Genomic DNA, 7,839 nt, shown 5'->3' on the forward strand with positions numbered 1-7,839 from the left:
CCTCCCCTAGCTTATCTCTTCATGCTTCAGGCTCACTGCCTTTATTCCTGATGAAGGGCTTTTGCCCAAAACGTCGATTTCAAAGCTCCTTGGATGCTGCCTGAACTGCTGTGCTCTTCCAGCACCACTAATCCAGAATCTGGTTTCCAGCATCTGCAGTCATTGTTTTTACCTAGTTTCATTGCCCATATCTGATCTACTCATGGAGTCCAGAGATAATGCTGAGGACTCCCAGGGTAACTCCCTCTTGACTGCACACCACTGCACCACTGCCTCTGCTGGGTCTATCCTGCCAGTAAGACAATATGTAAGTAGGATATCTGGAAACGTGTCTGTAAGGTTCGATTCCGTGTGGATGGCCATGGCAGACTGTTAGGAGAAAGTGAGGACTGCAGATGCTGGAGATCAGAGCTGAAAATGTGTTGCTGGAAAAGCGCAGCAGGTCAGGCAGCATCCAAGGAGCAGGAGAATCGACGTTTCGGGCATGAGCCCTTCCTGAAGAAGGGCTCATGCCTGAAACATTGATTCTCCTGCTCCTTGGATCCTGCCTGACCTGCTGCACATGTCAGACTGTTGCTGGCTATATTTTTGGGAGAGCTCTCCCAATTTTTCCACAAGCCCTCACAGGTTAGAAAGGAGAATTTTGCAGGATTAATCAGGCATGGCTGCCATTGTCACTTCGGATGTCATGGCAAAAGCTGTGTGCTCCATTAAACATTGTCCCCTTTTTATCTTTTTGGGGTGATTAGGTACAATTGGGCGGCACGGTGGCACAGTGGTTAGCACTGCTGCCTCGCAGCGCCAGAGACCCGGGTTCAATTCCCGCCTCAGGCGACTGACTGTGTGGAGTTTGCACGTTCTCCCCGTGTCTGCGTGGGTTTCCTCCGGGTGCTCCGGTTTCCTCCCACAGTCCAAAGATGTGCAGGTCAGGTGAATTGGCCATGCTAAATTGTCTGTAGTGTTAGGTAAGGGGTAAATGTAGGGGTAGGGGTAGGGGTGGGTTACGCTTCGGCGGGTCGGTGTGGACTTGTTGGGCCGAAGGGCCTGTTTCCACACTGTACAGTAATCTAATCTAAAAAAAACTGAGTGGCTTGATGGGATATTTCAAAGGGCAGTTGAAAGTCATGCAATTTGGTGGAGGTGATGTGAGCCTTGATGCTGACTGAAAAACCATTGAGATAGCCACATTGTCTCTTGTTTGGAAGGTCCAACACATCTTGTCTCACTTGGACACTTGTCAGGCCAGCAACGGCCTTCCCCCAGGATCAAGGCCCAATAGGCTGTGATCTGGTCAGCCAAGAGCTGCTGGCTCAACAGAGACTCCCTGAATGCAGAAGTATTGCAGGAGGCAGTTATTGTTGTTAGTATTCCACTCATCCAAGGCCTTGAATTGAGGAGGGACTCAGGCACAGGTGAACAACATCAGGAAAGGGTTAGAGGGTGGGAGGTTGTAGGAAAGGACGGGGTCAGCAGCAGTGGATTTCAGTCTCCACTTTCTTCCTGATCCTGGGTCTATTGATTAAGTACTCCAGGCTTTGGTGGCCATGCTCCCTGCCCAATAAGCCATCACCCCTCCCCACTACTGGACCAGCAGCAGCAGGATGGGGTCATTAATTGTCTGTTCCAAAGGCCTCAATAATTGGCAGGTGGAGCATTGGAGAAGGCCCTTCCACCCCAGAGTAAATTGAGGTGAAACAGAAAAGGGGCAAGGTCCCCACCTTTACTACTCTCCTATCAGATCATTTGCCCCAGACCTCCATGCTACCAAATGCTCCACTGTATATGGAGTCACTTGTAGGCCAGACCAGTTAAGGAAATCATAGAATCGTAGAATCCTTACAGTATGGAAATAGGCCATTTGGCCAAACGTCCACACCAACCCTCCAAAGAGTAACCCACCAGACCCATTCCCCTACCCTATTATCCTATATTTGCCCTTGACTAATACACCCAGCCTACATATCCCTGAACATGATGGGCAATTTAGTGTGGCCAATTCATGTAACCTGTCTTTGGATTGTGGGAAGAAACCAGAGCAGCCAGAGGAAACCCACGCAGACACAGGGAGAATGTGCAAACTCCACAGAGACAGGGCAGTGGGGTTATTTCATAAACTACATTGGTGAGACACAAATGCTTTTACAACAATATGATCGATTCATGATCATTATTGTTGAAATGAACAGCTTTCCATTCCACTATCAACACCCCTATGGCTGCAATTGACCAGAAACTAAACTGGACAAATGATATAAATGCTGTGGCTACAACAGTAGGTCAGAACACTCAGTATTCTGCTGTGAATAACTCACCTCTTGACTATGCAAAGCCTGTTCACAAGGCACAATCAGTGGTGTTGATGCAATACTCTCCACTTTTCTGCATTGATGCATCTTCAACAATACTCAAGAACCTCAACACCAACCAAGCCTAAATCACTTGCTTGCTTGGCAACCCATCCACCACTTTCAACATTTACACCCTTCACCAGAGATACACAGTTTCCACAATACGATGCATTGCAGTGACTTAGAAAGGCTCCTTTGTCGTCACCTTCCAAACCCGTAAACCTTACAACCCAGAAGGGTCAGAGCAGTAACTGTGTGGGAACACCACAACTGCAAGGGCCCTCCAAGACATATATCATCTCCAAGACACACACCACACAGACTTGGTTCTACATCATTGTTCCTTAACTGTCATTGTATTAAAATCCTATTGACTGTACACCAGTCAATGAAGGTAAGCATGCAGGTACAGCAGGTAGTGAAGAAGGCTAATAGCATGCTGGCCTTCATAACAAGAGGGTTTGAGTATAGAAGCAAAGATATTCTTCTTCAGCTGTAGAGGGCCCTGGTGAGACTGCACCTGGAATATTGTGTGCAGGGAAGATATTCTGGCTATTGAGGGAGTGCAGTGTAGGTTCACGAGGTCAATTCCTGCAATGGCAGGACTACCTTATGCTGAAAGACTGGAGCGACTGGGCTTGTATACCCTTGAGTTTAGAAGACTGAGAGGGGATATGATTGAGACATATAAGATTATTAAAGGATTGGACACTCTGGAGGCAGGAAACATGTTTCCGCTGACGGGTGAGTCCCGAACCAAAGGACACAGCTTAAAAATACGGGGTAGACCATTTAGGACAGAGATGAGGAGAAACTTCTTTACCCAGAGAGTGGTGGCTGTATGGAATGCTCTGCCCCAGAGGGCAGTGGAGGCCCAGTCTCTGGATTCATTTAAGAAAGAGTTGGATAGAGCTCTCAAGGATAGTGGAATGAAGGGTTATAGAGATAAGGCAGGAACAGGATACTGATTAAGGATGATCAGCCATGATCATACTGAATGGTGGTGCAGGCTCGAAGGGCAGAATGGCCTACTCCTGCACCCATTGTCTATTGAACTCAGTTCCTAATAATGGTGGGCGCTCCAAACTGAAAAGACTGCAATGGTTCATGAAGCCTGTAGTGTAAGAGGTTGAGTGGTCACCTTACGGAGGTTTATAAAATCATGAAGGGCAGAGTGAAGGTGAACGGCAAAGGTCTATTCCCAAGGATAGCAGAGTTCAAAACCATTGGGTTTATTTTTAAGGTGAGAGGGGAAAGATTGAAAAAACGGACCCGTGGAACAACCTTTTCCCACAGACGATGGTTTGTATGTGGAAGGAACTTCCAGAGGAAGTGATAGATGCAGGCATAGTTCCAACATTCAAAAGGCATTTGGACAGACACATGAATAGCAAAATTTTACAGGGATATGGGCCAAACGCAGGCAAATGGGACTAATTTATTTTGGGAAATTTGGTCAGCGTGGACGAGTTGGAACAAAGGGTCTGTTTTCATGTTGAATGACTCTATAATTCCTGGACACCTCATCATTACCTTCTCCAGGGCAATAAATGCTGGCTAAGCCTGCAATGCTTACATCCCACGTGCGAATAAAAGAAAATAATAACTGAAATTCTACCAACTGCTATGGTGAGATTTGAACATTAGCCTGGGCCTCTGGATTATTCATTCACCACCATAACAATGGTGAGCCATTTCCTGACAAATGTTCCGCTTTTGACTTATTATCCACGGCATTTATTACTAGACTTATAACTGGCATGGGTGGATTGTCTTATGAGGAAAGGTTTGACAGACGAGGCGTAAATTGCTGGAGTTTAAAAGAGTAAGAGGCTACTTTATTCAAAGACCCTGAGAAGTCCCCAATAGTGTTGCATATGGATTTGCTTGTGGGAGAATCTAGAACTGGGGGTCACTCATTAAAAGTAAGGATCGTCCATTTAAGCCAGACATGAGGAAGTCTTTTATCTCATAGAAGATCAAGATTGACCAACACTGTCTTCTGAAAAAGCAGTGGAAGCAGAGTCCTTGAATGTTTTCAAGGCAGAGTTGGATGGATTGGTCTGTAGATAACATTGTGCAATATCACTGCACTCTTCCTGTTCATTAGCTTTAAGCAAATTGATTCTACCCTTGAACTCCATTATTTACCCAAGACAAAGCAACCTGCTTGATTGGCACCAAATCAACAAACATTCACTCCCTCTGCCACTGATGGTCAGTAGCAGGAGTGTGTACCATCCACAAGATGCACTGCAGAAATTCACTCTTCAGGCAGATCACCCAAATCCACAGCCACTACCCTCTTTCTCTTGCACTGCAATGCTCTCCTTAGCCAATATCACCATCGCTCCTCCCTTTCTTTATGTCAAATCAGTTCTGAAGACTTTGCACCCGGGAATGTTTAACACCAAGTCCTGCACCTGTCAGTTCTCTCAACTAGATTAGATTAGATTACTTACAATGTGGAAACAGACCCTTCGGCCCAACACGTTCATACCGACCCTCCGAAGACCAACCCACACAGACCCATTCCCCTACATTTACCCCTTCACCTAACACTATGGGCAATTTAGCATGGCCAATTCACCTAACCTGCACATTTTTGGACTGTGGGAGGAAACCGGAGCACCGGGAGGAAACCCACGCAGATACAGGGAGAATGTGCAAACTCCACACAGACAGTTGCCTGAGGCGGGAATTGAACCTGGGTCTCTGGCGCTGTGAGGCAGCAGTGCTAACCACTGTGCCACCATGAAATCCCTATTGCTACTGATCCTTGCTTCTTCTTCCTCCCCTTTCTCCAGCTCATGATAGTGCAAACTTGACAAACTAGATGCTTCAAAACAGCAGTTTATCACCAAACAATGATAAAGTTAAAATTCACTCACCGGAGTAATATATGGGCCTCCTAACAATAATCATATTGTAAGGTGGAGCATAAATGAAGAAATAATGGGAGCTTGTGAGAAAGACATGACAACAACTATGAAAAATTTTAATCTACATGTAAACTGGGCTAGTCATATGGGCAATGATCACCTAGATGAAAATGTGTTGCTGGAAAAGCGCAGCAGGTCAGGCAGCATCCAAGGAGCAGGAGAATCGACGTTTCGGGCATGAGCCCTCCTTCCTGAAGAAGGGCTCATGCCCGAAACATCGATTCTCCTGCTCCTTCAATGCTGCCTGACCTGCTGCGCTTTTCCAACAACACATTTTCAGCTCTGATCTCCAGCATCTGCAGTCCTCACTTTCTCTTAAATGATCACCTAGATGCAAAGTTCATAGAATGTTTGGAGGCTGGTTACTTGGAACATCATGTTTCAGAATCAGCCAAACAGCAGGCTATACAGGACTTGGCATTATGCCAAAAGAGAGAATTAATGAATGATCTCACAGTGATGGTGCCTCTGGGCAGCAGTGATCATAATATAATTGATGGAGGGAAGAGTGGGTCCGAGACTATTGTTAAAAAAATAAATAAAGGTAATTCAGACAATATGAAAGCAGAGTTGGCCGAAACAAATTGGCAAATGAAATGAAATGAGAGGTCATGATATTTAAGGGCATACTTTATAATAGGTACATTCAAACAAACAAGAACATTTTCAAGAGATAGATTTACCATCAGTAGTTAACTAGAAAGGTTAAAGATAGTATAAAATTTGAAGAAAAAGTCTATGGTTCTGCAAAGACAGCTGGCCAATCAGAAGATTGGATAGAACACAAAATCCAACAAAGAGTGACCATCAAAAAGAAAAACATTAGAGTGTGAGAGAAAGCTAGTCAGAAATATAAAAACATATGCTTAAAAATAGTTAACAATGTTAACACAGGTCATATAGAAAGTGAGTCTGTAGAATTGATAATGAGCATTAAAGAGATGGCAGATTGAATTAAAAAGGTGTTCTGCAGCAGTCCCCAAGCAGCTAGAAATCATGAAGTGGAAGAGAGGGAGGAAATCAGGAAAATTACTAACACCTGAGAAGTGATGCTGAGTAAATTATTGCAGCTACAGGCTGACCAGTGTCTGGGACTTGAAGGATTTCATCGATCAAAAAAGTTGGCAAGTACGATAGTTGATGCATTTATTTTAATATTCCAAAACTCGTTATATTCATGGGAAGTTCAGTTAGATTGGAAGACAACAAATTTAACTCCATTATTTATGCAGGACAAAGCACCACATCCACAAACATTCATTCTCTCCATCATTAATTGTCAGTAGTAGCAGTATGTACCATCCACAAGGTGCACTGTAGAAATTCACCAAGATTCCTTCCGCAGAACTTTCCAAATCCACAGCCACTACCATCTAGAAGGACGAGGGAATTGGATGTATAGGAACACATCTACTCCAAGTTTGCCTCTTAGCTACTCACCATCCAGATTTAGAAACGTATTGCCTTTTCATCAGTGTCATCCAGCAAAAGTCCTGGAATTCCCTCAATAACAGCATTTTAGGTCTAACTGCACAAATTGGATTGCAGCAGTTCAAGTAGACAGCTCGTCAATGCCTTATCAAGAGTTAACTGGGGATAAACAATAAATGCTTGCCCAGTTAGTGATACCTGCATTTCATTAATTAATGAAAGAAAACCCAGAAAGCAAGAAACTATAGGCCAGCTAGCTCAACACTGTTGTAATGAAAATATTAGAAGGAATTTTTAAAGATATTATCATGGAACACTTAGATCAGGTCAAGGAAAATGGCTTTATGAAAGGGAAATCATATTTCACCAATTTGTTGGAATTCTTTAAGGAAGTATCATGTGCTGTGGATAAAGCTAAATCAGTAGATGTACAGTATTCAGATTTCTAGAAGATATTAATAAAGTGCCAAGCCATTGCAGAAAAAAAAGATCACGGTGTCAGGATTAATGTATTGGCATGGATCAAAAACTGGCTGGCTAAAAGGAAGCAGACAGTAGGCAGAAATAGTTACTTTACTGGTTGGAATGACGTAACAAAGATGTGCAATAGGGACCGGTGCTCACAATATGCATGTATGATTTGGATGAAGAGATGAGAGAAATGTTTGCCTGTTTTGCTGATGACGGAAAGGTAGGTAGGAAAGTGTGCTATTAAGAAGACATAAAGAGACATATGACTGCTGGAGGTTAGGAAAGTAAGAGGCAACATATGAACTCCTGAGGGTCTTGACAGAGTCGATGTGGTGAAGATGTTTCCTCTTATGAAGGGATTTAGAATGGGGGTCATTGTTTAAAAATAATGCTTTATTCATTTAAACAGAGATGTGATGAAATGTTTTATTTCTCACACAAGTTCCTGTGTCTTTCAAACTCTGTTCCTCAACAGGTGCTGCAAGCAGAGTCTTACAATAAGATCAACCATGATTTTACCAAGTAACGGAGAATGCTCAAGGGCTGAATGGCCTACTCCAAGTCTTTGTTCGTTTGGCCTTTTTTCAAAGAGGATTAGTGGATTTGTCTTAATCTTCTGGTAAAAATTCAAACTTAACCACAACACT

General features: G+C 43.7%; 1 protein-coding gene across 1 annotated transcript in view; it reads right to left on the reverse strand.

Annotated features, from left to right (window-relative positions):
• The window catches only part of zfhx4 (zinc finger homeobox 4), a 306,583-nt gene extending 299,774 nt beyond the window's left edge, over positions 1-6,809 (reverse strand). Inside the window, exon 1 of the mRNA XM_043689133.1 lies at positions 6,731-6,809. The gene's annotated coding sequence lies outside the window, so the exon portion shown is untranslated. The remainder of the gene's footprint in view (positions 1-6,730) is intronic.
• Positions 6,810-7,839: the final 1,030 nt, after the last annotated feature.

This window comes from Chiloscyllium plagiosum, chromosome 4, assembly GCF_004010195.1.
Source record: "Chiloscyllium plagiosum isolate BGI_BamShark_2017 chromosome 4, ASM401019v2, whole genome shotgun sequence".
Lineage (NCBI taxonomy): Eukaryota > Metazoa > Chordata > Chondrichthyes > Orectolobiformes > Hemiscylliidae > Chiloscyllium > Chiloscyllium plagiosum.